Genomic DNA, 26,317 nt, shown 5'->3' with positions numbered 1-26,317 from the left:
TCGCCTAACCTAAATAGTGCACCCCGGCTACACTCTCCGAGGTTTTACACATTTTGTTGTGGATTTAGAGACTAGCGACTGTGTGAGAACCCATGCTAAACAGAATAATTCCAATAAAAACATGACAAATTGCGTTTTATGCAATTGTACCATAGAAGGACAATTTCAATGAAACCATTTCTGCATCAATGAGTCGTCAGATGGTCCATATGAATCTGAAGTTTCAACCTTGGAGAAAATTCTCAAGTAATAAAATGTATATAAAGCCCCTCTCCAAATTCTTCACACTAGTTTAGTATATTTTCAGGGCATATTTTTCCAACCACCGCCCGCCCTTTCCTATTTTCTTTTTTTAAAACTGCTCCCATTCGTTGCCACTTCTCCTCACTTTCCACCTCCTTCTGGATGAAGGTGAGGTGCACAGACTCCACTTCATCAAAAGTTGCTCTGTTATTGAAATATGAAGCTATTTCCTATCCAAGAACACGCTTTTCCTGAGAGCAGCCATCAATGGCCCCAATATGTTCTGCGGCTGGATAATGCCAGCTTGTTCTGAGGGTATTGCTGGTGAGACCATGCCTTCTGCATGTCCTTGCCTTGCTCTTTCATGCTCCTCAGTCCCCTGCACATAGCCATCTGCTTCTAATTTTGGCAAGTGGTGTATATGTATTCCCAACCCCACCCACTACTGTGTCACCCTAACCCTCAGAACACTATATATACTGTACAGTATACAGTACTGGCACTGACTCTTCTGCAAACAAGCACCAAGTCTACAATAAGAACTTCTTATATTCCTTGGACATTTCCTCCGTTACAACCTCTCAGGCTTTCCTTTGCTGAATTGGGTGATCTGACATGTCCCATATGAGTGGGATCACACAGAGGTGCATAAAGGAGCTCTGTAAATTTGGGCTGGAGGTGGTGGAGTAGGTGGGTGTGTTGCATACAGAAGCCACACTGTTGTTGCTGCTGTCTTCAGCACCATACACCAAGGCTGGGAGAGCAGCACACACTGAATGCTGGGCTGTAATTAACCCATCCTGGAGGCGTACTTTCTTATGACGTACTACTTTCCCTTTCTGCTGGAGGAGAAGCTGGCTCTGGTGCCCAGGATCAGGACCTCTGCCATCCACAGAGCCACAAAGCAACAGTCAGGACTCAGAAGCAAAGTTTACAAGGTAAGCACCTCCATGTCATATGTGCTGAAACGAATTCCACAAAACTTGAGAAGTTTACAAACTTTGACTTTTAAAAAAAAAAAATTCTTAAAAGTATTAAGTAAAAGGCTTTCTGGTGCCAGGCTCTATTCTTCCAGGGGATCAGTAACCCTTCACCTGCAGCACTGGTGTAATGTCAGGTGTACAGGATATGTGGGAGTATTGAATGTCTCCGGTCATGGATCCTGGCTATTAATACTTTCTCTCAGCATTTAGGTATTACCTGTTGCGTAGGTGACGGGTACAATACTAGGTTCACATGTAGCAGAGGTGAAGTTATCATTTAACTCTTTGTGGCACTTTAACTGGTATATGTCCTTATAATACTATATGACATTTCTGCAAAACCACAGGTGCTCTGCGGAACCCCAACTTACCTCTGCTGCATTTACAAGGGCTGTATGATGGAAAAATCATTATGTCTGTTTTAGTAAATAAACTTACAGGTTTGTAATAGCTTAGGAGGATCGCGTGGTCTGATATGTATCAAAAAAAGCAACGTTTTCTAAATGGCGGTATTATATTTAACAGGTGTTAGTACATGGATGCAGACATTGATGGTCGAATTAGCATTTTAATCATCTATTTAGGGAACGCAACTCTGCATATATAAGTGCAGTCCTCTGTAAAACCAGTTGAGACGTGATAGCGTAAGGCTAGGTCTACATGACGACAGATAAGGCACAACTACACTGCAACATTTGTCGCACCAATGTCGCGCGACAATTTTTATAATGATAGTCTATAGTGTCGCACTGCGACATGCTGCGACTGCGAATGAATGGATTTTTTTGCGACTGTCGCGTCCCAGTCGCAGCATGTCGCATGTTGCAGTGCGACACCATAGACTATCATTATATAAATTGTCGCGTGACATTGGTGCGACAAAATTTCGCGCTACAAATGCCATCGTGTAGACCTAACCTGAAGGGTTGGGAAAAGACAAATGGCTTTTCTATGCCTTACATATTTCATACATGCCTATACACATACATAACGTATGTTATATATATATATATGTGTGTGTGTATTGCTTATGACCCTTGATAATTTTCTGAAATATAGTAGGTTTTCTCGCATTCCTATGCAAAACACTATAGCCCAATGAGATATTATTTGTGACAATGGCAAACCCTGCTGTACCTGCTACATGTCACAAACTCGGCTCTGCTAGTTCGGAAGTTACTCTCTTACGTTATGTTATATATTTTCTGTATGACATAGTAACTAGAAAGAAGCAAGTGGATTTGCCAACTTCACAGTTCAGTATTCAGTTTGAATTGTGAATCTACCGGTATAACCATCATTGTAAATGGGCAATTTTTAGATTGTTGATATTCGATTTGCCAAGTTCAGTGTATACACATCAATATACAGAATTCATCTCTGCTTAGAAATGTGTTGGACCTATATGGTGCCAAAGAACACTGGACTGTTTGCATGAAAGTCTAATGTCTAGTGCAACCTTTAGCACTCCAGGTGTTGTGAAACTACAACTCCCAGCATGCTCCATTTGCTTCTGAGATGAGCAGAGCGTCTTGTAATGGTATGCTGCTGCTTGTACTCTGCGCTGGAGAAATTCATTAGATGAAGTTATGGTTTTCTCTGTGGAATTCTTATCTCAAATGACTTTACTTTATAACCTTTCTACCTGCAGGCTCAGTATATTTAATAAAATAGGTCAGTTTGAGGGGAAAAAAATCGAATAATAAAAATATATCCCTTGATATAAGGAATGTGAAAAGCAATGTTAAATGATGGAATAAAATATGTATGAGGCTAACACGAGGCAGTGTACAACCCCCAAGCATTGTGTTCCCTCAGTAGATAATTGCTCATAGATTGGCCACGCGCCTGTTTGCTGTGCTCGGGCTTGATGCTCTATGTTTGTGGATGCAAGACGTCTCCGATTCGGTTTTGATAGTGCAAATAGGCATTCCTGTCACTAGAATAATACACAGTGCGGGCAGTACATATGGGAATTCTCAGTGGAAAGTGTGTCTGTACATGTTCCAATATGATGTCATCAAGTCAAACAGGCCTTTGAGTGTAATCTTGGCACCAGAAAATAGTACTGTGAAAACAAATGCAATCAAGGACCACAGAGTGTATCAGAATATTCATCCAACTTGAAGTAAAAGTCCAGCATTTATTCTCTTTGGCACTAAACATTTCAAGATAATGGGGGCCGTAGAGCACTTATTCATGGGGCATAAGATGTGTTGTAGAACAATACACCGTAATGCACCATTTCTATCGCAGCAAAAACACTTTAGGCCTCATTTATCAAAACTGCCTAACAGTCAGACTTTCCTAGCCATAGCAACCAATCATTGCTCAGCTTTCATTTTTCCTGAGCAGTTTATAACATAAAAACTGAGCTCTGGTTGGTTGCTATGGGCAACAAAGACAGTCTTGATAAATGAGGCCTAACGTTCACTGGGAATGTAGTATTGCTTGAAAGTTCAATGAGCTTTTTGATTCTAAATAGTGTTGAGCGAACTTCTGTTTTAAGTTCGGAGTCTAAAGTTCGGCTTCCGGTTAGTGAAGAATGGCCAATTATTGATTCCGCTACCACGGACCACAACGGAATCCATATCGGGATTCTCCGCTAACCGGAAGCCAAACTTTATACGCCGAACTTAAAACAGAAGTTCGCTCAACACTAATTCTAAAATGATTGGATAGAACTTTCCTTACCGTCTGTGACCCTGAGATGTACACTAGAGTTTATCACTTTCCTTGACAGCTATGAGGGTAATAGTTGACGTCTGTTTTGCAGTAGTCTGCTTCGGAGCATTTTGCACCAAATTTATCAAATTTTACCATGGTGTTAAATTTGGTGTATCATCAAACCTAACACTTTTGTCTACAAAGTTAATCCAGTTTCCCTACGTAACCCTTGTACTGGAGTGAGTTTGTTATATATATTTTTTATCAACTTTTTAAAAAGTTTGGAGTGCTGCCTCTTCTATCTATCAATCAATCAATCTACATCTATCTATCCACTATTTATTCATCTATATACAATATATACTTAGCAGCCCACCTCCCCTATGGGTCCTGTAATGTAGGTAGACAGGTCTCAGCAGTCCACATTCCTGACTTCACAGACCCTCAACAAATCACATAGAAAAAAATTGCACTTGAGTAATGTCACCTGGGACACATGACTCATCTGTAAAGCTTTCCATAATGAAATGAAAAGCTGTCAGTTAAGGTAAAACCCACCAAGTCCTGATGAAAACCTAACACAGATCCAGCAGGTGCCCGATGACAAGCTGTGCACGCAGACGTCCACCGCTGTGTTATTAAACTGAATTTCACGAAATGATTTGAGGCTGTGAATTGTTACTTCTGGCCTGCATAAAATCCACAATTTCTCCTTCTTGCCCTGCTAATCCAACGGTAGACTATGAAGCAGCCTGTTGTTTGTGAATGGGACATTGGAAAAACAGCCTGTAGTCTGCTGACAGGGAAGCTGCTGGGGATTTGAATTCCTCGTACTGTTTTGTTTTAATGCAGAATACTCCCATTGGTAACATATCCAATAATATCACTATAAGGTGGAGTTTTCCTTGGCTCCAGGTGGAAGCAGAACGTTTAGCTAAGGGAATGCACAGTTAAGACAGATTTTAAGTGTTAAGCTAGCAGACCCCATCTATTGACTACAGAAACATTAGGCATGGTTCTTGGCTCTGAAGGACCCCTGGCATCCACCCATATTTACCCAGCAGCTCCCTTGCAATAACAACCTCCTCCTAGGTTGACTACAGCTGACCCACCCAAAAAAGAGATCAGGCTCTCTTTAGGCTAGCATCCGTTATACAATTTTTAAAAAAAAAAAGATGGGAAAAAAGTCCTTCTTTCCCCGTCTAACATAATGGATCTCAGACAAAAATGGCTAAAACGGATGCAAAATGTGCATAACTGAGCATAACGGATACTTAAAATACAGGATCCATTTCTTTTTTTTCTTTTCTGTTCTTCTGGTGGATTAGAAGAACGGAAACGAAAGGGTGATGTGAACCTACCGTACGGCGTCTTTGGAACAATTGTTCTGCTCTGTTATAGGAGAACAAACTAAGTCCTAGAATGGTTCAGTTTCCATTCGGAAATCTGCCTTTTCAAGTGAAAATAAAGTTCTGCATGCAGGACTGTTCTCTTCTTTGGTTTTGACAGAATCTGTGATGGAGGCCCAGAAGGAAGCCTCCTCGTACTTATGAACTCAAGCACTAGGGAAGCTCATTGCCATACACTACTAGCCATAGTTCACGCATGTCCGCAGTGAATACTAGGCTATCCCTCAGATAGTTTCTCATGTATATATTAAACTTCTTCACCAAGTTAATGTTAGCATGTAATTCATCGTTATAGAAATACAGTATATAAAGATATAATTTACAGTGGGCCAAATGGAAGTCTTATGATGACCAACAAGCCATTCTTCTGCATGCTCATAGATTTGGGCATAACAAATGGCGAGCTGAGCCCATTACCTGTAATCATATTAGTGATAGATCCTTTTCATTTGCAGTAAATCCTACTTGATTACACTTTCAATCACATAGGACTTCCGCTCGAATCCATTGTTTGACATGTGTTTCCATTAGGCAAGATTTATAAAAGACACATAGCTAATATTAAGTGTATATTGTTGATTAAAGGTGATGATGCATGCATAATCTATAATATGGGTAAAGAATTTCAGGCAGCCTGGAAATGTATTGGGTCAGGGTTACTTAAACATAAAATGAAATGCCATGTACAGATTACAGTAAACTTCTGTTATCCCACAGAAATGATTAGACATTCCGGCACCACAGTTCGTTACTGTAACGTACAACCTCATTTGAAAAGGTAGCTTATAATTTGCAGGCGACATAATGTTCTTTTGGGATGAAAAAAAGGCTAAATGTACTTAAGGCTTCAATCAGTGGCGTTAAAGAAGGATCGGAGGAAACAGCTGGCTAAACAAATATTAGGTGTAGAGTGGATGCTTTGGCATAAATTAATAATGCAGCTCTTTATTTACCATATGAATGGGAGGTTTGTGAGGGTAGGCTGGAATAAATATGGTTACTGTGTGCCACCTAGTGGTTGCTGCCATGAAGCTGTCTGTTTAGCCTTCAAACAAACCACATCTGTGATAGATTTAAGTGAACTCCATCCTATTTCAGTACGAACAAGCCGTTTTTATAAGGTAATGTTTAAATAGAGGCTTGGTCCACGTAAAATTGTAAAATTTAGAAATACCAACCGTAACATTCCTGAGGCTTTACTCATTTCTATAAAGCGTGACTTACGTGAGTCACACAGACTAAAATATCCATTGTTTATAGTACATGAATAACAAACGTAACTTTACTAAAAGGTTGAATAAATAGAATGGGACACAGTGTTTTAACTTGACTGTGTTAAACGAGTATTTTTATCGGGAAAAAAAATTAAAACTAGTTAAGGGAGTGCCCTAATGCAAAATAATCTAGACCAGTGGCTCTCTAGTTGCTGTAAAACTACAACCCCCAGCTTGCCTTAAAAGCTACAACTCCAAGCATAATAGGAAGAGTAGTTTCTCATAACCTGAGATCACTAATATAGGTCATAGAGAAGCTACCACTTTCATACAGTTGTGCCATGGAAACTTGGCAGTTTAGTCATAATATAAAGGATGGCCAACAAAGAAGTATGGGGGCCATTTATCAAACTGGTGTAAAGTAGAACTGGCTTAGTTGCCCATAGCAACCAATCAGAATTATCCTTTCATTTTCCAAAGGAGCTGTCCAAAATGAAAGGTGGGATCTGATTGGTTGCTATGGGCAACTAAGCCATTTTAACTTTACAGTTAATATGACCCCCTATGTATTTAATAAAATGTTGCAAATATATTCTAAACCAACTTAAGGGAACCTGTCCCACTGAACATGCCATCTGATTTATTAGGACCTGATTATAGAGTTGATTGGGGCACTGAGCAGATTGATAAATAGTAGTTTCAGGTGCTGCACATCTCGTATCATCTGAAGGCAATCGTCTATGCTATGAAGATACGAGATGTGCAGCACCTGAAACTACGGATACTGGAAGCCTGTGCTAGCATTTCTCCTGCGGTGTTGCTATCAGTGTGTGAAGAGTGGGAGAAGAGGGTTGCATTGACAATCCAACACAATGGGCAGCACATTGAACACATTTTCTAAGTGGTCAGAAACTTGTAAATAACTCATGAAAGAATAAAGTTACGTTAAAACCAAGCACACCATTGTTTTTCTTGTGAAATTCCCAATAAGTTTGATGTGTCACATGACCCTCTTCCTATTGAAAAAACAAAAATTGGATTCAAAATGGCCGACTTCAAAATGGCCGCCATGGTCACCACCTATCTTGAAAAGTTTCCCCCCTCACATATACTAATGTGCCACAAACAGGAAGTTAATATCACCAACCATTCCCATTTTATTAAGGTGTATCCATATAAATGGCCCACCCTGTAGAAGAGTGATCTGTGCAAGGTGTTGTTCTGGTCTGAAGAAGGGGTTGCTAACCCAAAACATGTACAGTGTTGACACGTTATGAATAAAGGATTGGTGTTTATTGCATTATTCAGCTCATGTGATTATCGGTTAATCAGGAGAAGCACAGTAGCCTGTATTTTTTGGGTTGTATCCACTCATCTCCATAAATGGTACATGGTTGGTGAGGAGCCCTGTCACAAATCATATGTTGTAGCCCAGAAACTTCAAGTGACTGCAGTTTTTGCTATCTGAAATAACACAACTAGCTGCTGACACTTTAGACCTCAAAGTAGCAGCAAAGAGTTTCATGCCCACCATCTGCATATACAACCATAATGAGAAGTGACATACTGTCTGTAATTATCAATGACAGGTCGCAGCAGTACGTTCTTCTAGTAAGATAACCGCAATAATAAGGAATTCCAAATAGTGGCAACATTTATAAATATATTGGAAATGTGTCAATTTTCTTTACATGAGAGAATCATTTTCTATTGCTTTGGACACATATCTACTAACCCTTCCATTGTGGATTCAGAGCATGTGCGTCACATATCAACAGTCGTGGTGTGTAGCTTGACCTAGAAAGGTTGGATGGAAGAGCATTCGTATTGCAGACACTTTGCAAGTTTTTTTTCAGTCATGTCAAAACTAGAGATGAGCTAAGTTTTTAAAAATTCAATTCGCCAACTTTGCCAAAGTTAGCCAAGAAATTCAGTTTGTTACAAACTAATTGATCACAAATTGCTATAAATCAAGCATACCCATGGCAACTCTGCCTGTGGGCGGGCTGCGGCCATGCTGCGGTGAAGAGCCGCGCAGCCAATCAGCCCAAAGCTGCCATTCATTTAATAATAAAGACCGCGATGTATAGTTCTTCTTCATTGTTAATGGCCGCACAGCACCTTTAAACAGGGGTTGTTGCTGGTATGGGGTGTGGCTGGTTAGGTGAGGGGACAATATACATGTTATTGCTGTTTTGCCTGCAATCTCCTGCAGGTTATTTGACAGTAAACATAGAATATTATCATATACTGTATATCAGCTCTGACATACCCACTTCTCCAACCCCAGCACTCTCCTGCTCTACAGGTGGGAGCCCTGCCTCTGCCATCTGATTTTCCTCCTTTTCCACATCATCTAATATCGATGAGAATATGTCATCAGGAACATCCAGCTCCTTCTCTCTCCCTTTTCTAGGACATAGAGACTTTGAAGGATGATTTGAAAGAAATAAAACCAGCAAAAGGTAAGTATGGTCATCATTAGTGTTGATCGCGAATATTCTAATCGCAAATTTTTATCGCGAATATCGGCACTTTGAAAATTTGCGAAGATGTAGAATATAGTGCTATATATTCGTAATTGCGAATATTCTAGATTTTTTTTTCATCAGTAACCTCCCTTCTTCCTTGTGGGCCAATGAGAAGGCTGCAATGTCTTTGTCTGAGCTTAGCAACATCCCTAGCAACCAATAGGAAAGTTGCCTACCCCTTACTATATAAGAACCTCCCCAGCAGTCATTTTCTGCTGTTTTTTGCAGTTCTGAGAGAGAGAGCAGTGTCATTGCTGTGCTCTGTGCTTTCATCTGGATCCTATTACTTATCCAATTACATTAGATGGTTAAGTTAGCTCATATATATAATACAGTTAGTGGCATATAGTTAGTGTAGGTTAGATAGTGATATACTGTAGTTCCAGTGCAGGGTGTTAGGTAGTGTGATAGGAATTACTGTTTCTCTGCTGTCCATACATACATGCTACAGCTGTAGTGCTGTGATGTCACAACAATACTTAGTGCACCAATCAGTAATATCTACTCAGACCTGATAAAATGTGAAGTTGCATGTATTGCGCAAAAAATATGCTCATCATTAGTGCCGATTTGCACAATCGCGAAAATAATGACTGGAGATCACGAATTCTAGAATTCGCGAATTTATTGAGAATATTATGCAAAAAATTTGCAAAATATTGCAAAAATGAATATTGCCTATGCCGCTCATCACTAGTCATCATTAAGCCCTGGCCCCCCTAAGCGGTGCAGACTGGATGATGTTGGTTGGCACGCAGGCACCAGAATAATAAAGTCTTCCATCTTATTGGTATTGAATTACATTTACGGCTGATGTAGGAATAAGTAATTGTAGGAATAAATAAATAAAACTGACACAGAATAAGTCTCCCTGCACTCTCCCTGCACTCTCCCTCAGCTCTCCCTCAGCTCTCCCTGCACTCTCCCACTCCAATATTCTCCTATTAATCGTTTGAAGCAGCACTGTCCCTAGTGCACCAGTGTTTGCCACATCTCTCCCTATGCTCAGATCACAGGACAATGGCTGAGACCACTCAGTATTAGGGAATTTTAAGGCTGTGACATCACAGAGAATGTCTATCTGCAGATTGGCTGGCTGCTTCTTACTTTCACTTTGTACCACGTGTAGCTGTCATTTTAGGAAAAACTCATTAGTTACCAATAAGTGCGAGGAAATTCAGATTAATTGCGAATCAACCTTTTCCTAGACTTCGGACGAATTCCGCTTCAACTGCTTCGCTTTGCTCAACACTAGTCAAGACCAAGGTATTTGAACACTTTCAAAATGTCTCTTAAAATTATTTTGATCATCTAACCAAAGTGTCTACAATAGTTATATGGCTCGACAGGGCATTCTCCAACTAGTGTTATGTATCCCACAGTTTTGGTGATTGGACTTGTAACACCTTCCAGCATTGCCATGTTGTGAAATAGGCTTTTTATCTTAACTCCTTCTAGGTGTTCTGTTTTTATTTTCCAGAAATTCCCTATTAAACTAGACAAAGTGCCTTTGTAGTGTTTGCACAGCTGAATGGAATGATACCTTTTACTTTTATTTCTAATTAATAGTTGTAACTAACCTGTGAAAGGACGCTTTTTTACTTACCTGTCTTTTTCTCCCCTGATGCCACCATCTCCGCTGCGCTCGCACACATTGTGGGCTCTTCTGCTCAGATCCCAAACGGATGTAGCCACTTCTTTTCCTGTTCAGCTACATAGTAGTAAACAATAGTAGGCGGCATCAAGGGAGAGAGATATGGGTAAGGCTACTTTCACACTATAGTTTTTTCGCTGGATCCGGCAGGGTTCAGCAAAAACGCTTCCGTTACGGATAATACAACCATCTGCATCCATTATGAACAGATCCTGTTGTATTATCTTTGACATACAGTACATACCCAAGACTGATCCGTTATGAACGCCATTGAAAGTCAATGGGGAACGGATCAGTTTTCTATTGTGTCAGAAAAAAATTGAACCGTCCGCATTGACTTGCATTGGGGGTCATGACAGATGCGTCTTGCCCCGCATCCCAGGATGGAAAGTAAACCACAGCATGCTGCAGTTTGCTCTCTGGTATGAGAACGGAACGGAATGCATTTTGGAGAATTCTGTTCTGTTCAGTTTTGGCCCTATTGACAATGAATGGGGACAAAACTGAAGCGTTTTTTTCCGGTATTGAGACCGTATGACGGATCTCCATACTGGAAAACATTAACGCTAGTGTGAAGGTAGCCTAAGAACCCCATCGGTCAGTTAGTTGAGGAGAAGGTGCACGCCGTGCCAGTGCAACCCCTCTCTTCTATGTTTACCCGATGCGGTGAGCAGGTGTAATTACAAGAAGCTGTCCATTTCACTTCAATGGGACAGCTCGTTCCATTGAAGTGAATTGGACGGCTTAGGTGCAGTCACACCTGCTCACTGCTGCTGTTGTGACATGAACAGGTAACAATGAAGGGACGGCTGCGCTGGTACAGTGCTCGTCTTCTCTTCAACTAGCTGAACAGCATGAGATGAGTTCCGGGTATCGGACCCCCGCTAATCTGATATGGATGAATAAAAATAACTTGGACTGGTATAAATTAACCGCATGCAGAGATCTTGAAAATTAGATGGCAAGTATATGGGAAAACTGAGTAACTTTTTAAAATAGACCAAGAATAAAAAATATGTGCTAAAACCAGAATTCCCCTTCAAACTGAATCTATCTAAAATTAAACATAATATAGCTTTTATAATGAAAAACAGTAATGTGATTGTAATGAATAACGCTGTATATGGTAATGGAGCAATATCATCAGGATAATCCAGAGTAGAGGTGATTACTCCTGCTACCAGCTGTAATGCCAAAGGCTACAAACAGCAGCACAAACACTGTACCCTAGAACAGATAATATAAAAAGAAGTCATACTGTATGTATTTTTCCAGTAATAAAAAACTAAAAATTGCTGCATGAATCGTTAACAATTACCTTGCTATCATTCTTGTGTTCCTTGTCCATGTGAAAACCCGATTTGACCATGACAAAGGCAGTGTTTCTTGTAAGCAACCTAAAATTTCATCATTCGCTTTTCATCTTTGGATTCTAAACAAATGTGCAAATCTCACAAGCGTATTTTACAGTTCAAAAGCATTGCTAATAAAATAGAAAGCTGTGCCACTAGATTGAATGGTATCAGTGTGTGGCCGAGGTTTGCTGGATTTTGATTTTGTGCACTTACTGTATTCAGTTTCAAATTACTTTTAATGTACAGTAGTTACGCACAGAATTATTATTTTTTTAAACTGCCACTGCAGTTCTTTTGTAATTTTTGAGCCAAAACCAGAAGTGGATCCAAAAGGATTGAGTACAAATATTTATTTTATGTTTCTAATGCCTTTTGAATCGGATCATGGTTTTAGCTCTAAAATAACTGTATGAAAAACTGCCACAAAAACTCTTTGCTTTGTGTGAAACCACGGCAAGTCTGCTAAACACCCTTGAGCACCCACCTTTGGATAATAATAGGAAACAAGTGTAGTCTTAGTTTTAAATGGGTTGTCCAACCCTTTACAAAGTTAAGGCCTATCTTTAGGATAGGCATAGACCATAAAAAGCTGATCATCAGGGTGTCAAGACCTAGGTGAAGCCTCTGTTCTTATGACTCGATGTTGTGCCATTACTTTATTAATCCTGGTCATAGTTATTAATATATTACTAGCAGTTTACAATGAAGGTCCAGATGGTGTTACCAGTTGAGGGTATGTCCCTGTACAGTCTGACATTGACATCACCGATTGGATAGTGTGCGACTGTGCAGGAACACAACCTCAACTGGTATCATCCATCTGGACCTTAACAGCAAACTGCTAGTAATTCATCCATAACTTCTAGCAAGAATAATAAAGGAATAGCACAACACAGAGCCCTATGAATTGTTGATACGTGTGAAATGCAAGTAGTCACTAAAACAGAAATGTCAGGAGAGGTGACAGGTCCTTTTTAAGCTTATTATGTGCATAGGATATTTCCTGGCTTTTTGGATGTTCCATTTGGCCTGATAGCAGTATGAATTTTATTGGGGAGGGTAGGGATATGTGATTGCCAAACACCCCAAGCACAACTTACCCTGGAGGAGGTGGAAGGACCCCTTTTCTTAATTAAACAGATGCTTGAGGGTGTCTAAAATCCTCATAGAAACTATATTGTTAATTGATCATGGAGAAAACAAACTGGATTGATGATGACAATACTATTAGATGGCTCCAATACAGCAATGTAGTCTTCTCTACAACCATTATGATGGACACCATCTGAGAACACAGCGATATATTGGACATGAATATTCTATACACCCTAATGGGAATTAGGACATAGAGGACAAACATTAACATCGAGATCAGTACAGCAATGGAGAGCTGTAGTTCTGGCTATTATGAGCTCTCTGGGTACTGAAAAAGAGGGAAACATTTCTGTTAATTAGTATTCTGAATACAAGCACAACTTATTATTCAATCCAATCTTTCCAAAAAAACATTTTGAGGTTTTTCTTTCGTTAGAAATTCATTGTTCCAACAGTTTGTTCTAACAAGATACAAGAAAACAATCAAAGTAATGTATAATATGGTAATAAAAAGAAAAAATGGATTTAATTGCGTGTACAGTACCTGAAATAATCTCTATAGTAAACTCATCTACTATCCCTATTGCATATGCTCACATCATTTTCTTTTCTGGAATTACATTTAATTACTACAACACAATGAGAATTTTGGAGCATAATCAATTACATTGAAAAATCATTTCAAAGGAGTAATTGGATTGCAAGAGAACATCATTTCTTTTGACTAGAGCCTTAGTTATGTTGAGACATTTTCACTAGAGACTTACAGTATAGAACTAATTGGCTTTTTGCTCAGTGCACTAGAAAACTTTTCAATAATTTTAAAAAAAAATGCTTGAGATGTTAAGAGTATAAGGTTGGGTGACCACAAGGAAGCCACTTATTTGACGCTAATGCTATGCTTAAAGGGGTTGTCTCACTTCAGCAAATGGTATTTATCATGTAGACAAGGCACTTACTAATGTATTGTGACTGTCCATATTGCCTCCTATGCTGGCTTGATTCATTTTTCCATCACCCTATACATTGCTCGCTTCTAGGAGTTATGGCCATTCTGCAATCCAGTAACGGTTGCTGTGCTTGCACACTATAGGAAAAAGTGTACAGTTTCCTAAAGTGCGCAAGCACGACCACCACTGCTAGATTTCATGGTGGTTGTAACCCCTGGAAACAAGCAGTGTATACTGTGATAGAAAAGTGAATCAAGCCATTAAAAGAGGCAAAATGGATAATCAAAATACATTAGCAAGTGCCTTGTATCAACTTTGTCTGCGTGATAAATGTCATTTGCTAAAGTGAGACAACCCCTTTAAAACTTTATTGGACAAGCTCAAGGTCTAAAAGCACTGAGAGCATTTTTATGTGCACCATATGTTTAAGGTCTTTGGTAGAGTGAATAATTCCAATATTTGAGAAAAATGATGATGATTGCATAACCTTCATATTCCAATATTTTCACCCATATTCCATTATGTAATCATTTTCAAAATGTCAGGTTGCATACTTGCCGATCAGTTGGAAAATCCATGTTGATCTCAGCTTTGGACTTTTATAATGTAGTAAAGCTCCACACAGTGAATTCTCCGTTTTAAGAAACTCAAACTCCCTGTAGTGAAACTGAAAGAGTACTATGACCTGCCCAGCAAATAAACATCATCTGCCAGACTTGATGCTAGCTACCCGATTCAGCAAGAGCTGACTTCACTAGAGGAGCCCTGCAGTGGAAAAGCCTACAGCCAAAGAGCCTCCCTGATAGATGCAATCCCACTCAGGGACCTAACTAGTTAACCCTGAACAGTTCCTGCAGGATGTATTGAATCCTGTGTAGCGATGACCAGGTAACTGCTAGCAGGTGGTGTGAACAGAACCAGAGGAGAAAAAAATGTCAAAGCCAAATCAGTAATTAGAATCCACATCAGAGACAAGGTGAATCAAAACCAAAAGAGACGAATAACACATAAAAGAAAAGGCAGGAGAGTAGTCAGGAGAACAATCCTAGTCAATGCACAGTAGGAAATACAAGAGGGAAGTCAAAGGGCAGTCAGATAAATTAACTGTGTCAAAAACACAAGAATACTTACAAAATGCACAGAGAAAACTAGCATTCACTGGAACCAGGTTGAAAGTTCAATAACTGGCATTCAGCACAAGTTCATCAGTAATTAAAGGGTTTCTACCACCAGATTTAGCTGTATCTAACCATGTTCATGTATTACCTTTGTATGGAGCGGTTAAGCTTAAAAACGTAGTTTTATTGATATGCAAATGAGCCTCTAGGTGCTGCAGGGAGCGGTCCGACAGTCACTGTGCCTGCGCCGAATACAGAAGCACACGGCGCAGGCGCGAGAATTCGGCCGAGATGAAGAGAAGTAGGCTGTCAATCTAGACGAGAGGGGTGGGCTGGAGGGACGAGATGGGCGGCAGAAATAGTGAGTAGACGGAGCCTCTAGGTGCTGAAAAGACAACCCCATAGCACCTAGAGGCTCATTTGCATATCAATAAAACTACGTTTTTAAGCTTAACCGCTCCATACAAAGGTAATACATGAACATGGTTAGGTACAGCAGACACTAGCAGATCGCTAGTGTCAGACAGATAAATAGGTGAAAATCTGGCGTTAGAAACCCTTTAAGTAGAGCATAGAGCTAACTAATTGGCTCTAAAGCTAAGCCTTCTGCCTCTCTTCTCCATGCCACAAGCTAGAACAGGTGAGTTTGTCACAACTATGCTCTCTCCTACCACTTTACCTGTCTTCTGGAGCAGAGATTGCTACATTCCCTTCAGACAACAAGCTTGGACTTTGCAATTTACTGTAAATGTTACAATGAGTTTCCCCAATATCATACTATGCAAAGTGCTGCACAATTTGATGGTGGTATAGAAATAAATAAAGGTAATAATAAATGCTACTGATGATAAATGGAAGTAGTCAGTTAACAAATCAAAGCTATTGCCAGGTCTATATAAAAAAAATTCCATCTAGGTTTTTGCACTCTATTCTTCATGACATTCCGAACAAAGAAATAAATTACTAAGGTCCTTACATATTAAATCATACTGTGAAATTTCTATGTAAAGGTAGCTGGTTATAGTATTTAAACCAGAGTTTGCTGTATAAACATATGCAGTACAGGCTGGGAAAGGACTTCATATTGCATCATTTTAAATGAGATTCCTTTTAGGTGCCATTTGACACAGTTGCCTTACCATTACAAGTATTTATTCAGTCAAGGAAAAACTGCTCACTCTGCATTTAGTATCCAATAGCCCTGCATGCCACCATGAAAGAACTGTTTCTTAATGTAGCTTTATAAAGCAGTGCTTTGGCAGTAGTAACTGTGGTCATCATTTTCTTTAGTTAAAAATTTGATTCAACTCGCTGAATTTCACAAAGAAGTAACTCGTCACGAAGCGCATTTCTTTGTGAGTAGCAGGCACAATGACGGGAAACAGTGATTGTGCCACCCCCCATCATTGAACCCCTCAGATGCCGCGTTCATCGCTGATCACCGCATCTGCAATAAAAAATTAGTGCTTTCAGGGGTTATACCATTGAAAAAAAAATACCTTATCCATGTGAGTGCGAAGAGGCCACCATGGCCATCTTGATTTAAGATCCAGCTCAAAATCTTGTGCGGTGCGTGATGATGTCATCATGCTGGCCGCCATGGTGACATGGTGTCTTAGAACATCGCATGTGAGGTTTCACGTGGGATCTTCAATCAAATGGAAGCGGTGGCCTCTACATGCTCGAATGGATGAGGTGAGTATGATTTTTATTTTTTTTGCCAGTTCAGGGGAAATTGATCCGTGACTATGAAGCACAAGGAAATTCGGGTTAGCTGCAAATTGAATTTTCCCTGAAATTCGGATGGAAGTCCATTTCGGATACTTCAATTTGCTCAACCCTCATTATCTTACACTATGAACCCCATCAGAAAATGTATGTTATCCTACAGACTTCTTAATTCCTTCACAATAATCTGAGACCACTACAAAAAGAGAAGGGAATGTTGGGTTTCTTATTAAATTATTCTCTATATAGAAAAATAATTTGCATTTAGCAAATTCAACAAGGCGGGTGGAACTACCAATATATCCAAGTACATCATCTCTGCTGGAAATCACAATTAGGCAGAATGTCATTTTAGGAAATTAAACTTCATTTTTAGAATTCATACTTTGTGTTTCATCATTATAGAGCTAGAGAGGCTTAAATGAAGTCCTACTGTGCCTTTTGAATCTGCAGGCGAGCTGAGTCTACAGTATAACCTGGGTTTTCAAACACGATTTAAATGAATATGTCAAAAAGGGAAAGTGTTGCTGGTATGTCTACATCAACTGTTAGGAAACAAATATATCATTTGCTGTAAAGACAGGCTATATAGACATAAATTCCTATTTCCTGTAAACTATATCCTGGAGAAAAAAGTATTAAAGGTAACAAGTCGAAGGATAATTATTTGTCTTTTTCCAAAGCATATTTGTAATTGAGAAACAATGAGCATAATATTTTATAGGTTTAACTTGATAAAATGACTCTATTATAAAAATATTTGTATGCTATATGCGGAATAAAACAACTTTCAGACTGAAAAGACTGTACAGGGCCTGGAATTAAATGGATTTTTTTTGTTGGCTGGGTTGTACCATTTGATTTACACAATATGCCTACCATGTTAAAGGTGCTAAATCCTTTTTAATTTGATACAAACAACAATTAAGGGAAAAACACAGAAATGTAATGTGCATATGTATTCACTCCCTGAAAGTTAATACTTTGTGGATCCACCTTTTAGGACAATCACAGATGCAAGTCTATGCAAACCTTAGCACATCTAGACATTGGAATTTCTGCCTATTCTTCCAGGCAAAACTGATCCAAGACCTTTAGATGAGTGGCATTGCTGTACAACAGTGTTCAAGTCCTGCCACAGATTCTCAGTTACTGTAGATTAAGGTCTGGGCTTTGAATAGACTATTCCAAGACATTTAAATGTTTTTACCTTAATCTACGCTATTGTAACGTTAGCAGGGCAATTGCCCTGTTGGAAGGATCCTGTTGAAGTCTCAAATCTATGAAGCAGATTTTCCTCACAAAGTACCCTATATGTACTGTCATCCATCTTTCCCTCAATCCTGACCAGTTTTCCATTCCCTAAATTTGAAAAGCATCCCCACCACATGATTTTGCCACAACTATGCTTCACTGTAGGAATGGTGTTCTTGGGGTGATGTCAAGTGTTTGGTTTCCATCAAACATAGTATTTCCTATGATAGCCAAAACGTTACATATTAGACTCATTGACCAGAGAACCTTCTTCTGTTCCCTCTGTATTGTGTATGGCTTACAGTGATCCTATGGACAGGTACTTCCACCCGTGCTTGGGATCTTTGCAGATCCTCCCTTTTTATGGATGATATCTTTGTTCAATCTTTTATTAATGCCTTACTTGGTCTGTGAATTTTGATTGGCGGCCTTCTCTTATCAGGTTTGTAGCTATGTCATATTCTTTTCATTTTATTACAGTGAATTTAATGGTGTTCCATGGTATTTTCAAAGTTTGGGAAAGTTTTTATAACACAACCCTGATCTATACTTCTTCACAACTTTATCTCTGAGCCATTCACAGAGCTCCTTGGTCTTCATGTGGCTTGCTTAGTAGTGTTGTAGACTCAGGGGCCTTTTAGAGCAAGTTCTTTTATACATACATCATGTGGCAGATCATGTGACACTTTGTTCACAAGGCAACTTTATTTAACTAATTATATAACTTTGGAAGCTAGTTGGCTGGGCCAGAAATTACTTAGGTGTTTCATAGCAAAGGGACTGATCACCTATGCCCTCAGTGCTTTTCAGTTTTTAATTTATTTACCGTACTTATATTACAAATGTGTTTTCCATTCCTTTTAAATAATTTTGAGTATTTTGCCATGTGTATTACAGAAAGTCTAAAATCCATTTTAATTTGAGGTTCTAATACCAAAAAATAGGTAAAGCACCAAGCGGAGTAAACACTTTTGCAAGGCACTGTACATGTGTTATTTAACTGTTGGGATTGTAACATTATTAAGAAGATAATTTTGGTAGAGAAAATAGTCTGTTTGTATATCATAGAAACAACTGCTTGATTCCATATGTTTTGTGCACAAACTCCTTTTCCAGTCATGGATAATTCTATAGGACAGAAAGACCTGAATATTTAAAGAGGTTAGTCATGTAAAAAGAATTGGACATCATATAGTACATGACAATCTCTTTGTAAAACAAACTATAACTAACTCTATACATATTATGGATCCAGAGGTCCCCCATTCATTATTCAAAATTGCTGGGCTAGATTTATTTTAAACTGGCAGCTCAGGGAGTATGTTCTTTCTTAGAGGTCATGTCCTTTCTGCTGAAGCTGTCTCCCTTTATCTGTCACAGCTTCTAACAGTAGATATGAACTGAGCATGTGCAACCACCATTGTGAGGTGGACAGAGAAGTTAGAAGAACAAACATAAGATGGTGCTATGCGGAAACATTTTTAGCTCAGTGACTACACAACATTTTTACATACATGCAAATTCTGTACAAAAGTATTCTGATCCAATTTGAAACTGTAGAATATTTGTCATGGAATAAAACCCTTTAAAATATTAGCTCATTCATTAGGCTGAAGGCTGTTGAGTATATATTCTTAAATGAAAGTAAACTCTCCAGGAAAGTTAGTCAATAATGATGAAAACAATAATTTTACTCTACTGGGTTTATGCTGACAGAAAATCTTTTGGGAATTCCCAGCATTCCTATACATGAACATTGCTTCTTTTATGTATTTCATAACTGTATAACAGCAAGTCATAGAATCACTAAAAATAATAAGAAATATGTGGACTCGAACTATGAGCCTGATATGTATAAAACCATCATGATAGGTAGGTCTAAATATTCACCAAATGCATTGTCATTAATTATAATGAGGTGTATCTGCCATATACGCCAGACTTCTGCCATGTGCATATGATAGGAAAGTTTTTAGGTTTGAACACAGGCCAATTTGTATCAATTAATAGCTGTGTATTCATGAAATATTGTTTCCTAGACCTTAAATATTCATCCACAAGTACTAACAGTATACAGCTTATCTTTATATAGCATGTTATTGGTAGGATGATAGCAAAAATTGTAATGATTGTCAAAAGTACTGTTATTAGTAAAATTGTTACCCCTAGTTTGGTTTCCTCCAAAATGCTGTGAAATTGTTTCCCTATAGGAACAAGGTCATGCGTGATTTGTGACCATAAAAATGTTCTCCTATGCCCAATACTGAGTTTGCATTACAATAATAATGTAATATTACTGCAACTTGTATGAACCCAGAGGTAACACGTAAGCCCTGGTAGTGGGGTGTTCTGATAACAGACATAGCCTTCCCCATACCTCCACTCATGTGGCTTTTACCTCTTAGGATATACATACCACATTCTGAGAATTGCTACTTTAAAGGATACCTCCTGTCAATATCTTGATATCTCATGGGGTTAGCCTTATACATTCTGCCTCCTTTTCAGCCTACAAATCAATCTCATTATTTTACTATGGGCTTTTGGTTTTCCTTTCTGTACTCTCCCGCTATTTCCTTGTTAAAGAGGCCATGAGAGTAAAGCAAAAAACAATCGTCAACTGGTAATAAAAAGCCAAAGGGAGGGAGGTTAGGAAATAAAAGAACCAGTGATTTAGCACATTGACAGCTCACAACCCATTCATGTCCCTTTTCATGAGAAAACAGGTTCGTCAGATGGATTTATTAGTTGACTGACCAACCTGTCGCTAGTTATATGAGAAATCTTCCCAGTTGGAAAAATTTACATGCATCTAGGCATTAGTCCCATCAGATGCTGTTGCCTCCTGAGCACCAAGCTTGGCCATTATTTGGGGAAGACAAGGACATTTTAGACAGGAAAAAATTGCACCAAACCACACGATCAATAAGGAAAGATCCACAAAGTGATTATAATCCCATGTGAATCCCTCCTTATGGTCCTAGATCACAGAAACAGTCACAAACACACTAAAAATTACAGAGGACTGTCATCCTATGGTGGCATCATTGAAGGTGGAATCTAGGTGTTTCCTTTAATGATGTCTGCAAAAAGCAGAACTCGTAGCCTGGAACAAAAACATTTATAGTTAAACAAGCATGCCACTTTTATTATTTAATTTTATTATAACTAGTGTTGGTAGATTCGGATTCGTCCACTTTTGGATGAATCCAAATCTCTTAGAATCATGTGCCACATATTCTTAGTTCCCAATGGTCATACCTGTAATAGAATGTATAGGCTCCCCTGAAGCCGCATGAACATGGCCGCTAGTAATGCAAAACTATGTGAGTCACGTGCATGCACTGTTAATGTAAGTAGAGGCACATGCAGAACTGTACAAATTTAAACACAGATTCATTGATCGCGCCACATTCCATAACAAATCGGATTTGCTGTGTAATACAGTTCTGCATGTGCTGCTACTTACAGTAGCGGCACATGCGTGAGACTCACATAGTCTCATTTTACTGGAGGCCATCCTCATGGGGCCTTCACTAAGCCGATAGTTTCTATTACAGGTACGTTCATTGGGAACTCAACACAAATCTAAAAGGTTCCAATTTGTCCAAAAGTGGTAGCAGAATTTTTTAAATCCCGTGACGTGGGACATTCTGCACCTACAGAAAAGCTAAATTCTTGCTAAGAGTTCATCCTGTACAATGAAGACCAATTTGCTGCAATCAAACTAATAGCTTTACTGACTACATATTGAAATAAAAGCAATGTGTTCTTTACTTCTAACTCCAAAACACATATTAGCCTCCATGCTGTTTAGTGTTTAGGTAGACATGAATGTAAAATCCTAAAAGTTACATGAATTAGACTGACAGCATAACAGGAATGTGATTATTGTCATGGAAATCAGCAAGGAAGTAACATTAAGATGGTTTGATTTTCCAAATCAGTTACAAATGTCACAAATCCTTTCCTTGCATTAATGTACAGCATGTTTCTTTACAATAAGCCAGAGTTGAAAGTCAGTACAGAGGTCCTACAGAGATCAAATTAAGTCTAATACGGCAATATAAGAAAATATGAACCAGAGCAAAATGTACCGTCTGATCACATGGAAATAAGCCTAGAATTCCAAATAAACATGTGTCTGTTCACATATTTAGGTTGGACATGAGAATTCAGGTCAACATAAACTGTTTATGGAAAATATGAAAGATCGGTGTGTTATTGCAACACAATCAGAAAATACACATCTAACCTTTCTAATGTATCCAGGAAACAAGAACATCTAATAAATAATGTATTAATATTAAATGTGTATTGAGATAAATGATGAAATATCTAAAAATATATTCCAAATATTTGGAGAAGGGTGGTTTTTAATAGTCAAAGTGTCCAAACAGATGGACTCAAATGTTTTTGACTATATGAACATCATTTGGACCCATTTGGTTTGAATACAAAAAAGGTAACTATAGAAATCTATGGGTTCATCCATATTCCAATTTCATATGGAATTATACAAAAGATTTTTATTTATTTTTTTGCCAAAGATTCAAATGAAATCCATGAGCAAAAAGAACATTGCGTGTCCCATTGCATGCACCACACCTTCAAACGCAGTTGTATGACACTAATTATTGGCCACAACTCTGACAAGTGTGACTATAAGGTGGAAACACCACTCTATAGCTCGGTCCCACACTTGCCCTTCTCTAAGACTGTAAAGTGAGCACCTACACTAAACAGTTCACACACCTAAGACCCAAGAACACTGATACTACCACCACAAATATGGGCACCACTTGTAGAATATGGTAACAACTGCTTCCTAGTCAACAGGTGACATAAGCCCCAACTTTTACTCTACAGATACTTAAGGGTTCTTTAGGACATCAAAGCAAAACTATACATGTTTGAGGCTTTCATATATTGTACAAGGCTAAAATAAAGTACATAAATAAAATGTATGTTCTAAAAATGGGGGGGTGCGGAAAATTGGAAAGTCCAATTCTTTGCAATTTCACGTAGTAAAGTCTATTGCCAGGTCCCTGGAACGTGGGCACAATGCATGCACAAACTCAATTGGATAGCTTCATCAGAACTTGGCTTGGAAGGCTGATCTTCCACAACCTCCCTCCCCTGCCCCCCCATGGCTCAGCCTATGGATAGAACCAGTGTCGGACTGGGGTACTTAGGGCCCACCAGTGTAACTGATTCTGTGGGCCCATCTTAGGACTCCCGCACAAACTTATTTTTTTTCTGTGTCCGTACCATTTTTTTTTTTGTGGCCTGTATGTGAAACCATTCAGTTCAATGGGGCCGCAAAAAACGGAAATAATTTCATGTGCATTCGGTGTCTGTATGTCCACATGTCCGCTCTGCAAAATTATAGAACATGTCCTATTATTGTCGGCATTACAGACAAGCAGGGGCATACATAGAATTCATTGGACCCCATAGCAGGAATCTAAATTGGGCCCCCATGGTCCTTTCCAAGCCCCGCTGACTACCCATCCCTGGTCCCTCCAACCTTCTACCCCAGCTTCTCCCCTCCCTCACCCATGAACTGTAGGTACATTGGTGCTACATTACACATTACTACTGTTTTTGATAACCTGGGGGGTGCTTATGAAACAGCATGTACACAAGGGGTGACATTAGTAGGTATAATGTACTACATAGTACTACCGTCCAAGCCCGTGTTCAAATTACTGTTAGTTTTCCGTTCTTCTGATCAGTCAGAAGAAGAAAAAAAAAGCAATAAAACAGATCCTGTATTTTAAGCATCCGTTATGCTCATTTATGCACATTTTACATCCATTTTAGCCATTTCCGTCTGAGATACGTTATTTAAGACAGTAAGAAAAAAAATACTTTGTGTAGAACTTTTTTACATAAAAAAACATGATATCAGACGGTAATGGCTAAAGCGGATGCAAAATGTGCGTAACTGAGCATAACGGATGCTTAAAGTATAGGGTCTGTGTTTTGTTTATTTATATCTTCTTCTGATGGATCAGAAGAACGGAAAACGGAACAATGATGTGAACCTGGCCTAAGGCTTCATTCATATCTCAGGTGACTGTATCCGACAGAGAATATCCTGCCAGAGTTGACAGGATCCAGCATTGCTAGATCCTGCTGTTTACCAAGGATGCCCAACCAGAAGCCTCAAGCTGTTGCAAAACTACAACTCCCAGTAGACTTGGACAACCTAAAGCTATTAGGGAATGCTGGAAGTTGTAGTTTTTCAACAGCTGGAGGGCTGCAGGTTGAGCTTTCCTTCAATAGACTATGGCAGACTACCAGCAGGGTTTCGGCCGGACAAAAACTGTTCTACTCGTGAAGGGCAGAAACCAGCAGTGGTGGATTAGTGAACTCTGGCCGGATGTTCTCTACCACAAGGATCAGCAAGGATCAGCAACCTCCGGCACTCCAGCTGTTGTGAAACTACAACTCCCAGCATGCTCCACTCACTTCTATGGAAGTTCTGAAAACAGTCAAGCAAGTGTGTATGCTGGGAGTTGCACTTTCACCACACCTAGAGTGCCGAAGGTTGCCGACCCTGCTCTTCCAGATGCCGATCTCCAGAGATGTGAACGAAGACTAATACGGCATCAAAGTGCAGAGATCAGAGGGCTTTACTTTGTCCAGGTTCAGAGCTGAACCCTGGACAAATCCCCTTCTTCTTCCACTCAGCCCCTGTGACATGAGCATTGGAGCATTTCCCTTCCCTGCGCTGAATTTTTCTGGAGATTCGGTGACGTCACACGATATGCACAAAAAAACCCTTGCCCTGCGCAATTCAGTGCAGGGCAAGGGAGGGCATTGGAGCATGAAATGCTCCGATGCACATATCAGAGGGGCAGAGTGACAACCCGTTTAACAGTCATAACTAGTATTGAGTGAACTTGTATTTTCAACTTGTATTCCGTTATGGATTCTGCTACCACGGACCATAATAGAATTCTATGATGGCATAGCATGGTCAGCATAGACTTCTATTATGATGGAATGCTATACGGATGCCATCATAGAATTCCGTTGTGGTCTGTGGTACCAGAATCCATAACGGGATTCTTAGAAAACCCAAACCTTATACGCTGAACTTTAAACACAAGTTCGCTCAACACTACTCATAACGCATTAACTAAATGTGAAAACTCATCAAGTGTGTGTTACAGTAACTCTGCTACATCTGTGTGTATGTGTGTATGTATATATATATATATATATATATATATTGTAGAGGACGCCAAGGTTGGGTCCTCAGTGACAGATATATATCGCCACTATTTGGGTTGTGGTGACTTTAAGAAAGTGCTGATAGTCAGGAGGCTCACCCTTGGAGAGGACATTTGGGATCCGGAATTTCAGAGACCCTGAAGTGACATTCGGGCGAGAAGGGGTCTCCACTCCTCACTACCTGGGATCCGGTACCCACAGGGTTAACTCACTCTCCTGACAAGAGGAAAAGGAAGTGAGTGTGGGGGGTGGACACTGCTGTGGGTTTGGCTGTGAGCAGAGCTGGAATCTGAGGACACGTGGAAAGTTTGGCAGGAAAGCTGACTGAAAACTATCACGGACTAAAAAAAAAAAACCTGGGTAAAAATACCTTTATTTTGAACGGACTGTTCTATGCTGAACTAAGCAGACTTTAAGTTGAGTTTTTGACCTTGGCTGCTGGAAGCTGTACCTATTTTAGTTTTTTTGGAAAATAAACACCTGTTTTCTTTAACCCTGGGCTGGCTCATGCACCTGGTTTATTGGAGCGATCTCCTCCCGTATTACAATATATATATACATACTAGCTGAAGGACCCGGCTTCGCTCGGGTATATTTAATCTATGTCATTTAATGTTTGTGTGTGTCATTAAAAGATATCAACAATATCCACTATAACAGTGACATCTACAGCACCCTGCCCCCTTAACACTGACCCCCCCCCCACAGTGCATTGTCCCTTAAAATTGGACCTCCACAGCAGCCCACCTCCTTAACTTTGACCTTTACTGCAGCCTTCCCCTTTAACAGTGAGTTTCACAGCACACCAACCCCTTGACAGTGACCTCCACAGGGGCCCGCCCCCCTTAACAGTGGCCTTTACAGCAATCTG

At 39.5% G+C, this 26,317-nt stretch overlaps 1 protein-coding gene across 1 annotated transcript in view; it reads left to right on the top strand.

Annotated features, from left to right (window-relative positions):
* Window positions 1–1,058: 1,058 nt before the first annotated feature.
* HAPLN1 (hyaluronan and proteoglycan link protein 1) overlaps window positions 1,059–26,317 on the top strand; it is a 113,486-nt gene continuing 88,227 nt past the window's right edge. The window contains exon 1 of the mRNA XM_040421514.1: window positions 1,059–1,181. The gene's annotated coding sequence lies outside the window, so the exon portion shown is untranslated. The remainder of the gene's footprint in view (window positions 1,182–26,317) is intronic.

Source organism: Bufo bufo, chromosome 2, assembly GCF_905171765.1.
Source record: "Bufo bufo chromosome 2, aBufBuf1.1, whole genome shotgun sequence".
In the NCBI taxonomy this organism is placed as follows: Eukaryota; Metazoa; Chordata; class Amphibia; order Anura; family Bufonidae; genus Bufo; species Bufo bufo.
Note: the sequence above shows the minus strand (reverse complement) of the source record. Positions and strands in the feature narration are given on the sequence as shown.